Source organism: Ischnura elegans, chromosome 7 (genome assembly GCF_921293095.1).
Source record: "Ischnura elegans chromosome 7, ioIscEleg1.1, whole genome shotgun sequence".
Classification (NCBI taxonomy): Eukaryota; Metazoa; Arthropoda; class Insecta; order Odonata; family Coenagrionidae; genus Ischnura; species Ischnura elegans.
Genome location: NC_060252.1, coordinates 8614357 through 8627571, shown reverse-complemented (window position 1 = coordinate 8627571; position 13215 = coordinate 8614357).

The window sequence follows — 13215 nt, the reverse complement described above, 5'->3', positions numbered from 1 at the left end:
CATCACAGCAAGGTTTGGCCTTCCTTTCAAGCTAATACTAGCATAAGTAAAGTATTTTATGATGAAAAAAGCCAAATTCCATTCTTCAAAACTATTTTACTTTCAGGGCATGGTTACTCATCTATGATTATCTGATTTTTAACTTCCAATCTTGGACCCGGGTACGTTGCTTCGAAAATGTCGTTCATAGATACATATTTGATTTTCCAATAAGAGGGAACGACTCCCATCAGAGTTACAGCATCCCTCGTATTCCAGCGCAGTAAAATTATGATTCCAATTGAGGGACCTCGGAAATTCCAATTTTGGTCGGAAATTGAGGCAGACCCCGAAATTGAACCAATCCTGCCGTCCCACCTGAGTTAACCTTGAGGGTTGAATGCTTTCCGGTATTTGATGGCTCCTCTAAGTATCAAAGGTAACTGAAATTCATGCTGATACGATTGCAGTAAAAAGTCTTTGCCCATGGCAAGTGAGACAATAAATGGATAAAATTTCCAAAATTTTTATTTAATGCCAAAACTTTGGCAAAAGGAGAGAATCCACCCCTGAGATGAACGATTTTAACCGAGATATGAATATTATTTGACTTAAAGTCACCACTTCTCATCACCTGAATTTCCACTCTGGTACGAATTCATATAGTCTCTGATTACGGAGAAAGCTATATGCGGCTAAAATGCAGTAAACCTTGAAAAATGAAAACTTCGTTGAGCGAATCGGAAATAATCAAAATCATTAAAAAACATCCAAAAAACGAGTAAATCACTTATATTCTGAATATTGCAATACAATAACTCTCGATACCAATGTATGCATGAGACATGCTTACGAACTTTACTGAAATCAGTAATAAAATATCAATACAGCCAGATGTAGCGCGCTACATAGCGAAATACCTATTTGATTCACTAGGGATGCCCTTTTCCACTTCCACTAGAGAAACAGACTAAAAACTGCAATTAATATATAAATATAAAAATAAATTACAGAAAAGTCAGTGCAGTAATGTAAAGTAACAATTGCAAGTGAGAGAAATTCAGCATACAAATAATACTATGGTTGAATGGGATTCATGACACATCCCACATTAAAAATTTTGTATTCACTGGTTTTATGAGTGTTTTGGAAACATTTAAGTAGTTGAGATTTAAACTTTATCACATACATAAGAATGTAAATATCAAGAATGAAAATTCTTTTCGTCGGAGTACAAAAAAATAAACCTACTGATCCGAAAAATATCACTTTTAAGGCCTGGTTACACGGTACATGAGAATGTACAAGAAAATGTGAGAATGTCTGAATCTCAGAATGAACGCGAAAATGCACCGTGTAACCACGCAAAATGTAAGAATGTATGAATTTCTGAACGCCTGCTCTAATTTCATTCAGACAATCATACAATTTGAACTCAGAGTCACCTGGTGGCAGAATACGAAAACGACACATTCATTTCATCTGGCTTGTATAGGCGACGTCTTTGTTTACGTACGGCCCCGATAGTTATTTCGATTTGATATGATCTTGCTTGACTTGGATATCTCACTGATTGGATATAGGTAGCGAAAGAATGGAACACAAGAAAAGGGGATGGGTAAAAGGAAGGATCAGATGGAAAGGCGCTGAATGTATGAACCGCGAGAATTGTCCAAGATTGAGATCCAAATGATCGTTAAAAGGTCATAAAAAGCATGTGATAGGCAAAGAAATAAGATTCAAGTACTATTTACGCTGTATTTACTCAAGTTCCTGTTTTTGAATCGAGACCGACTGCAAAGCGAGTCGAAATTTTAGGTGCTGCGTTGACATGCAGCGAACGTTATGGGCATCGCAGTAATAAATATTGAATTTACCTTGCCAAAAGCCTCATATTTCTCGTATATTCCTGTAGCGTGCGCCGATTCACAGGAGAAGGATGGAGAGAAATCACGACACACTCGCTTTCAAATCTAAAATTCAACTGCCTTTATTATGTCCTGTTTATTATATCACATGGCTTAAGGGCACGAGAAATTTTGAAAATGTGCTTTTATTATGGAAAACTACTATCCAACAAAATTTTAACGATATCGGCGAAAGACACTTTGAGAATATTCCTTGTTAGGGGCTCCTTGTGACGAGAGGCCGGCCGCCCATTACATTCCTTATTTTTCACCGTGGTTTAATCGTAATCAGTATTTATTCTCGTAAACAGCCACTTTCCTTATAATTTGATCCTACAATGGGTAGAATGATGGGTACATTTATAGAGTTATTTACAAAGTGAAATAAGTAACTTGATAAAATCCTGCGGTAACCCTGATTTAAGAGTGTACTTACGTTGAGGATATCCCGTTGACAAAATAGATAATGTATTTCACTCCATTCTGTGAATAATCAACCACTTATTCCTCTTATTTTCGTCCCTTCGAACACAAGCAAAAAACTTCTCCGGCGAGTAAATAGAGGCGCTTGACGTCGGGGCACTTTATATGGTTTTATGGGATACACGATTTATATGGTTTTCACACGTTTTTTCTATTGAAGGTCCGTGCTGCAATATACTTATTACATTAAGCAAATGATGTAGATGTGTAACGTAGATCACAATCTGCAATCAACTTATTTTAATTTAGTCTTTCCAAAGCCCCCCAAACAATCGCCTTTATTTATTTCAACAACGCCTTGGCAACCCAATATATTCACAATCCGAAGTTTGACGTTAAAGCAGCAATTATATTCGCCAAATTTGCGTTTGAGTCCCTACATAGACAGTTTTTCTATCCACTTCCTCAGTCTGTCATCAGTGGATTCCAGGCCGTGATGTAACGCGCGCACGCTCCGTCACGTGTTTTCAAACAGTCGATGAAGATTATTTTCAAAGACTCACATCTCAGCCATAAAACCTTATTCATCCGCGAAATTTTCGGCAAGTACATTTGAGTTAAGGATCTTATTATTCTAGTACTTTTAAAAAAGTTTGCATGTTCCCCATTGGTTTATATTTGAAGTTGAAATAATTTGTTGCGCATTAAAAAATGTACGAAAAAATGTCCGAAAAAATGTACCGTGTAACCACCTACTCGTGGATCTTGTCCATGAGAATGTACAAGAATCTGTTCAGAAAACCATTCAGAAAAATGTACAGATTCTTGTACATTCTAATGTACCGTGTAACCAGGCCTTTAGGCTAGATAAGATTGAATGGAAGGTGATGTCAAGAAATCATCAAATTTCAACAAATATTGTAGCACAATAAAAAATTGTGCATGAAATCAGATTTATTTCTAGCATTAAGGCCTGGTTACACGGTACATGAGAATGTACAAGAAAATGTGAGAATGTCTGAATCTCAGAATGAACGCGAAAATGCACCGTGTAACCACGCAAAATGTAAGAATGTATGAATTTCTGAACGCCTGCTCTAATTTCATTCAGACAATCATACAATTTGAACTCAGAGTCACCTGGTGGCAGAATACGAAAACGACACATTCATTTCATCTGGCTTGTATAGGCGACTTCTTTGTTTACGTACGGCCCCGATAGTTATTTCGATTTTATATGATCTTGCTTGACTTGGATATCTCACTGATTGGATATAGGTAGCGAAAGAATGGAACACAAGAAAAGGGGATGGGTAAAACGAAGGATCAGATGGAAAGGCGCTGAATGTATGAACCGCGAGAATTGTCCAAGATTGAGATCCAAATGATCGTTAAAAGGTCATAAAAAGCATGTGATAAGCAAAGAAATAAGATTCAAGTACTATTTACGCTGCATTTACTCAAGTTCCTGTTTTTGAATCGAGACCGACTGCAAAGCGAGTTGAAATTTTAGGTGTTGCGTTGACATGCAGCGAACGTTATGGGCATCGCAGTAATAAATATTGAATTTACCTTGCCAAAAGCCTCATATTTCTCGTATATTCCTGTAGCGTGCGCCGATTCACAGGAGAAGGATGGAGAGAAATCACGACACACTCGCTTTCAAATCTAAAATTCAACTGCCTTTATTATATCCTGTTTATTATTTCACAAGGCTTAAGGGCACGAGAAATTTTGAAAATGTGCTTTTATTATGGAACACTACTATCCAACAAAATTTTAACGATATCGGCGAAAGACACTTTGAGAATATTCCTTGTTAGGGGCTCCTTGTGACGAGAGGCCGGCCGCCCATTACATTCCTTATTTTTCACCGTGGTTTAATCGTAATCAGTATTTATTCTCGTAAACAGCCACTTTCCTTATAATTTGATCCTACAATGGGTAGAATGATAGGTACATTTATAGAGTTAAGTTTACAAAGTGAAATAAGTAACTTGATAAAATCCTGCGGTAACCCTGATTTAATAGTGTACTTACGTTGAGGATATCCCGTTGACAATATAGATAATGTATTTGACTCCATTCTGTGGATCATCAACCTCTCATTACTCTTATTTTTGTCCCTTCGAACACAAGCAAAAAACTTCTCCGGCGAGTAAATAGAGGTACTAGACGTCGGGGCACTTTATATGGTTTTATGGGATACACTATTTATATGGTTTTCACACGTTTTTCTATTGAAGGTCCATGATACAATATACTTACTGCATTAAGCAAATGATGTAGGTGTGTAACGTAGATCACAATCTGCAATCAACTTATTTTAATTTGATCTTTCTAAAGCCCCCCAAACAATCGCCTTTATTTATTTCAACAACGCCTTGGCAACCCAAAATATTCACAATCCGAAGTTTGACGTTAAAGCAGCAATTATATTCGCCAAATTTGCGTTTGAGTCCCTAAATAGACAGTTTTTCTATCCACTTCCTCAGTCTGTCATCAATGGATTCCAGGCCGTGATGTAACGCGCGCACGCTCCGTCACGTGTTTTCAAACAGTCGATGAAGATTATTTTTAAAGACTCATATCTCAGCTATAAAACATTATTCATCCGCGAAATTTTCGGCAAGTACATTTGAGGTAAGGATCTTATTATTCTAGTACTTTTAAAAAAGTTTGCATGTTCCCCATTGGTTTATATTTGAAGTTGAAATAATTTGTTGCGCATTAAAAAATGTACGAAAAAATGTACCGTGTAACCACCTACTCGTGGATCTTGTCCATGAGAATGTACAAGAATCTGTTCAGAAAACCATTCAGAAAAATGTACAGATTCTTGTACATTCTAATGTACCGTGTAACCAGGCCTTTACGAACCATGATAGGAGAAAAATTTCCTGTGAATGCAAATTGTATTCTGCTGCGCGAAATACCTAATATTTCCTTGTAATGCCGGAGTAAAATTGATAAACATAATTAATTTCATCTATTGAATTCTCTGAAATAGATTTAAAAATCAAGTGAATGTAATAACGCTTTTCTGTGCATTTACGTCGAGCAATAATATTATTCTTGCAACCACAGCGAACGATTGATTTCAAAGATAGCTTCACTACCTTCAGCATCGAAGTAACTTCCAAACTAGTGCCTTTAAGTTACACTCTACTCATTCGCGATGACGGCTGAAGGGATGAACTAAATTTCCAGGTTTAAAGGTGAGTTGGTATATATTTTGGCAACCTGCCTCCACTTTCCCATTGAAGCACAAATTCTCAACTCATCTCTTCATTTGGGAGACAAGCTATGAATTGCAATTTAATTCTGTAAGCATTGGATTACAATTCAATTTATGTTATGCCAGCTGTGAGTATATTGCAACTTTGGAGCAATTCTCCTATAATAAGTAACAGTATGGGATATTAAATCACTCCATAGAGTTTTCAGATGTTGCATTGGAAATAGCATGAGCTATAAACGATCAATATGCCCTACCGACACATTCCACCCCGTCTTAACACTCCGAATTCCCTTTCCTCTCCCAAGCAGTGTACTTTAATTCTATGATACAATTTTACGCCTTCAAATGCAAACTATGAATAAATTGGGAGATAACTGGGTATTTTTACATGAAGTCAACAAATACAATCGATGAAATCCACAACCTAACCCGAGGAGCAACAGCAGAAGATTAGGGGAACAATTGAAGAGACTTAGACACTGTGAACTTGCGGTATCTTAACTTAATTTATACTGGAACATATGGTATTGACGCCAAAAAGCATATCAACTCAAAAGCAATATTTTACGTTTGAGCCATATAAAAAACGTAAAAGAGGATTTATATAATTGAAAAATAAAAACAAATAAAATATCTAAAGTGAATGGAGTTCTAAAGCATTCAAAGGGCTCTAACGAAAGCACTTTTGAACAATCCGAACGACCCGAAAATCAAATAGGATAAGATACGTGAAATCAAGAAAACTTGCTGTTAGTATGAAATTATAACTTAAACTACAATGGAGCCGAGGCAACAAACTGCCAGTACGGATTAATATCAACAAATATTGAATAATAATTGAAGGATATATATCAGGATTAAAGATTACAGTGTTAAATCTTAACAAACAGCTAACGCGAAGACGCACGTGTAGTTAAAATGTGAGGTCAGATGAATTCCACCCCTAGGTCGACAAGGACCATTGAAGTCCAGCGAGCCGTAATAGGAGAGGATTGAGAAAACTTGATGGAGATGGATAAAACAATTATAAAAGCTCTTCCCCCATGTGGCGGAAGCGTGGACAAACTTTTGAAGAAAGCACAAAGGACCCTAACGAGAGCACTTTTGAACAATCCGAACGACCCGCAAATCAAATATGACACCAGGGTAAGATACGTTTGATGAAGAAAACTTTCTGTTATTATGAGATTATAAACTATGGATGAAAGCCAAACCTGTCAGCTTGAGACTGAATTAAATATTACACACTGTTATCAAAGAATCCAATAATTTTACGTTATTTTCATTCAATAAGTTCGTACCATTCAAAAGAATTTCTCGCTACTAAATTCAAAAAATATCAGTAAAATATATTCCAAACATTGAGTTAAAATTCATTCCAAAAATCCGAAAAATAAATAATTCAATAGGATAAAATGAGGAAAACAACTATATTATTAACAGGCAAAAAGTTACAGAATATTTAACACCGATTAGAAATAAAATTGCTACTTCCACAGCATAAAGAAGAAAAATATGAAGGAATATTTTAGTACCCTTGCGCGTGGCTGCGTAAAAAGCTGCCTGTTTATGCAGTGCTACAAGATAAATGATTCAAAAATATTCTTTAGAAAAGTCTGTGAGGTGTAATCGTCTAATGTGAATGTAGTATTCCTTGGCAGAGTAAAAATTCTAAGGTTGAGCTCAACAAAAGCAAACCGGCCGGAGTCGCAGTGGTAACTCCAGATGGGCAGTCAACGCCCGAGGCATTTTAAAGATATAGGAAAATAAACTGACGAATCATTAAAGGATTAGAGTCGCGATGGTAAAACGGTGGCGGTTTATGTAAAGTAAGTTCTCTGCTGCTATGTAGTTAATTCTAGATTCGTATGCAGTTCACGGATGGGTCTTCCGCGGTAGAGCGAAGGGTATTTTTATGTATTATTTTTAATAATCTACGAGTAATACATTCTTTTCCTAAAGATATCCGATAGAATTGCAAACGACAAATGCTACAAAGTCAAGTTTTCCACACGGTTATATGTTACATGAATTCAAAAGTTATGTAATATCGTGGAGTATTCTTGTACGTTTTACCATAAAATCCTCAAAGCCAAACAATTTATCCTTAACTTCCTTCAGTATTGCAGAAATTTTTCTCCACGTGCCATACCACATTTCTACACCCTTACATTTCACCTAGAACTCTATAGACACAACTCATGGATCATGAAGATAATTTACCATGTAAAATTGGAAATCATCGAGAGCTGATCCTGGAATGGGGACATTGAAAATGAAATGAACAGAAGAAGAGAGGAATGAGGAGGTATACAAAAGAATATGGGAAGTAATGGAATCTAGAGCACGATATATCAAAGAAGGTAACGGACTGTTGGCCACCTTGTGAGACACAGCAAATACGTGAGAATGATTTTGGAAGGATAAATAATAAAAAAGGATTCTCCGAGATATACCTGGTGACGTGATTAATTCAAGCCAAGAAAGAGATGGTGAGGAAAAATCAATGGAAAAGGAACGAACTGTTACAAGATTGAAAGACCCCGAGAGATGAGGTAATCCAATGTAATTTAAATATTATACTCCTTATTATGACGAAAATTTTCAGGAGGTAATCTAATGAAAGAACTAGCAATCCCGGGTGGATTTGAAGATATAAGTACTAACAGGCACAGTGAAAAACCGGAGACAGATGAGAGTCAAAGAAAAAAAAATTGCTGAAAAGAGACAGATGTGTGACATGAAGAACTAATATTTTTTCTTCATTAATATATGTTTCAAATATCAAACGCTGGAGTTGGCAAAATATCAAAAGGTGGATTTCATAAAAAAAACACGATGCAAACTAGAAGCAGCAAGTATTTTTTTAGAAAAGCAATGAAAGCGGGCAGACAAGAAAAACAGAATTCAAGAAGAGACGCAGTGGTGATGAAAAGCAGACTTTGGGTCAAATCCACACTAATCACCGTATGCATACTTGTTGCACATGCACGACTAAAAGATAGAAGAAGAGGAGCAGCAAAAGCAAACCAATGGTTGGAGAAAGGAAGAAAAATCAGCACATCTAAATAGAAATCACTACTGGCAGACTGACACAGAAATACGGGTAACTGGGTGGTGGGAGAGGAAAATTCGAAGAAATTGAGACGGACGGAGGAGACGCATAAAGGACATGTTAGGTACATGGGGATTATTATCTCTTTGCAGAAGGCGGTAGGGCAGAGCCATACTACGAAGTAGAGCCTTCGTGCCCTATCACTGATGGCCGAATGTGTTGATGACTAGGCGGTAAGGCGAGTAAATCTCGTTTATTTTCAATTTTACTATAGAAAAGTTAAGATAAAATTGGCGGATCTTCTGTTTTCCAAACAGTTCCAACAAAAGGAATGGGTTTTGCCTTTTTAATTTCTCCCAAATCCTGATTTAACTGCATACATTTTTAATTGCACTTACTGCTTTATTAAGGATAAGTCATATATATTTTACAGGCGCACTGCATCAATATGAGGAATCCGATGAATGATTATTTTTAATTAAAAAATATAATGCGCTATTATTATTCGCCCAATGAATTGTGCCAGCTCCGGAATTCAAAAGACATGGATTTTTTCTCATATCCTCCTCCTAAGGCTGAAAATCCACATTATATCCGCACAATATCGTTTTTGGTTTATCAAGTCGAATAATGAACTTTGATACACACATATTTGATTACATGTTTTAATGGTGAATTTTCATCTAACGTTTGCGAACTTTCTAAATGATTTCTAACGGCCCGTTCACTTTTTTATTAGAGAGTTTTCCTGGGGTACTTAAAATGCCCCAGTTTCCTCAAGTGAGGTCACATTTGCGACTTCGTGCGAACTTCGCGACCAAAACAAGACGTAGTGTGACTGGTACAGCTGAAGGCGTACTATCGTGCTGTACCGGCATTACTAAAGAATCATGGCCGACAAGGGCCAAACGTATGGCTGTATTATTTGTGATTAAGATATTTCTTTACCAACCTCAGCAACACTTGTAGGTTAAAAATGGTTTTCAAAGATGATTTAAAGCCTCACAAAGGAAACTTATCACCTTAGTTTTTACTCGTACCTAGTTTTCACTATATCTTACAAAATTTTCGATTAGATATATGATGTTTTGATCGCATTTCATGCAGTTTTTTGTGGCAAGCCTAGGTAATAATTAAAAATAGCGTGTTTCCAAATGAAAATGGAAACAGTCTCATTAAGAAATTATATGTTTTTATGCATTAATAATACAATAAACCTAACGTGCTACACCAACATTGAAGCTCATCGTTGACGCATTTGATTCTCCACACCGCTGCCGAATTAATTCGACCAGCCTTAAATATTCTAAGATGGTCATTTATACAGCGGGAAATGATTTAAACCCAAAAATAAGTAATATGCGGATTGCAGATCTATTAAAAAAAACAGTGAGTTTCGCTCATAATAATACTACTTGAACATTGAAAAGTGATACTGATTAACACATAAAGGGGGTGAAAATTGGATAAAAAGAGATTCAAAAGCGGGGAAAATATAGGGGTAACAAAATTAGTGATACTAATGAGAGTACCTACAGAAGTGGCTTGATCCCCTGCATCAAAAAAGTTCACATAAAGAAAATAGACGAAAATTAAATGTGCCTCATCTTCATTTCAATGTATATCAAACAATTTCGGCTCCAAATATTTACCTACTTAATACAAAGAGATGTTAATTTTAGGATATAAAATATTAGCACTACAATTTTAAATTGAGGTTGAAAGGAATCACAGAACAATAGCGCAAATTAAAAAAAGAGCAGCTGCTACGAAGTCGTGGCAACGGTGCTAGCTGGACCTTTTGTAAGAAAATGTCCGAGAATATCCTAGATATTAAAAATTATCAGCTGAAAAGCCGCTCTACAATGAGCCCTGGATGTAAATCAGTTCTCGCGAAGGTGAAAAATAAGCGCGAGAAATATTACTCCAGGGTAGAACGCAATGAACAAGTTGAAGAATTCTTATGCCTTCCACCTCAATTTACCCATGCTCAATTTATATTAACCTTATAAAGACATGACGTGCCGGAACGCAATTTCATTTCACAAAACTAATAATTAATTATAATAAATAGGCACTACGTTTACGAAAGAAAATAGGAAAAATCCACAACAAGTGGGTACCTTAGCTTACCAAGTAGATATCCGCATCATTTTCAGTGCATTGAAAGAGAAATTTTTGGGGCAATAGAAACCTAACAGAGATTAGCCATACAACAATTCAACAACATATATAATTCAGTTGGTCATATGAGATATTTATTTGAGGACTCAAATACTAACATAAGTTTCATGCAGAGCAAACAATTTTCGTGGCTATCACTCTCATTATAATATTTAAAATTTCCTCTGGTCTTGTCTTAGGATAACTAATTTTTAACGCAATGGAAAATAAACATTAAAAATTACCGTTTTATTTCTACTGCTTTATATTTCTCACTTAAAATGGCACTTGTTGGAAAAGATACAAAACCTTTACTTTTTTAAAGCCACATTAAAACCTGGGAACCCAAAATTAAAGTTTGTAAATAACAAAACATTTCGCTCAATACCATAAAACAATGAGATACTAATAAGGATTATGCAGCACAAAATAGAGCCGTAAGTAATGTCATACTATCCTTGATCATCGAGAACCTAAACATTCTTGGCAAAAAGAACTTGGAAATCGGTTCAAATCATTTTTCTAATCCATAATCCACTCCTCTCCTTTAAATAAAATTAAAAACTAATATGACTCAAGGGCAAAATTCAAGCGATAATAAGGCAAATTGTTATCAATTCTAACCACCTGCATAGCAGTATTTTCCCGATAGAATATACCTCAATCCATTCAGTTACGTAACGCGACAAAGAGAATAAAAAAACAGGGTGTGGGGAATAATGGGCCATTTAGGCAATCCACATGCCTTGGTGACAACACATGCATTAAATGCACATGCACTCACCTACCTTCACATTAAATTGACGCAACTCAAATAGGCGAGGACGGCCAATTTAAGTGGTTTACTGAAACGAATCGCTACGTAAATTGAATTTCATTTAATCAGCAAATTGTGAATTCACCGAATGAATGTTTGACAATGAAATTTTGCAGGTCAACAGCTAAAATCTCTTTTTTTTCTCATATTCAAAATGTTTGGACAGCTACCTTTGATACTTTGGTTTAAATAGTACCCACCAAACGAAGAAGTAAATTGCCTAAAATGAATGCTTTTAAAACATACGCATCGAAATATTATTACCACTGCTCACATTTTATTCGTAACAAAAAAGTTATGAAATAGATCTCCATTGCAGTGAGCGCTAAATATCACGCACCTTCACTACGAAGTATATAAACGTATTTTTCAATTATTTCCAAATTGAATAAACTGAGGCAATAATTGAAAGGTAGGGCCAATTATGACAAATTTAACGTCCCTAGGCAAATTTTATTGAATGATGATAAGTTAATTACCTACGTAATACTGCACAGTAGGAGAAATCAGAAATCAGTATCAGAAATTTTGGGTACTCTGCGTTAATTTTAAACAGCGTCAGGCAATATTTCACTTTACTTTCCGCTCCAAGATTTTGATTGCAGGTATGTGAAATGGGCCAATTAAGGAAAACAGAATAATACAAAATGTTACGAACCCAAACCTTAATTGATTAAAAATATCGATATTGCCATCTTATATCTTTTCGTACGATAGTTTTAACGAGAACTAGTCGTTCCACCTGGTGACTATTCAACCGTCGCATCGTTGGACTACAAGGGAAAGGAAAGACAGGCATGCTCCTTCCTATGACTCTAAAACAGCACTGGCGGGTGTGATTCTCAATTATTTCCCGTCGGGCCACCCATGCAAGATAGGCCGACGGGTAGGAGCCAGACGAAAGGTAGTACACATTATGGTGTGCCGTAAAAACACTGTTACAATGGAAGTGGGAAACCATATCAACTACGCCCACCATGAAAACACAAAGAGCAATCAAATGAGCCTCGGAAACTCATTGAACGAGACCTGCCCAAAAATACGAGTGTCGTTCACGGCAGCGAGATCGGCAAGGTCCTCGAATTCGTCCACATGCGAAATCCTAGCAGAAACTTATCAACAGAAGCAGCATAAAAGAAAGAAGAAAAGAAGACCAAGAAGATGGAAAAGAAGAAGGCAGCATCGAATGCTAGGATCTAGATTGTTAGGAAAATAATGAGGGTGGGTAAGCTAGAAAATACAATCAGGGGAATGGAGACAGGGAGACTGCGTGAAGTGAGATGGAGGGATTGTTAGGACTACGGCAGCACTGCAGTGATTGGTACATAGTGGTAGGGTAGAAAGTCAACGAGGTGTATCTTTAGTCTTAATAGGAGTGGTAGGTATAGAGCAGGTAAGCGATAGGATTCTGGTAGCAGAAATTGAGCCGCGACTCACCTTCGTGGTGGTTCCGGTCTAGATGCCCACCACCAATTATAGGGAGAAAGAAGTAGATAAGGGGTATGACACGCTCGAGGAAATAATTAGGGTAATCCAGGATAAGAAAATCTAGTAGTGATGGGGGACTGGAATGCCTCAAACGGGGAAGGGAGAGATGGAAACGAAGTAGGAGAATTTGGATTAGGAACGA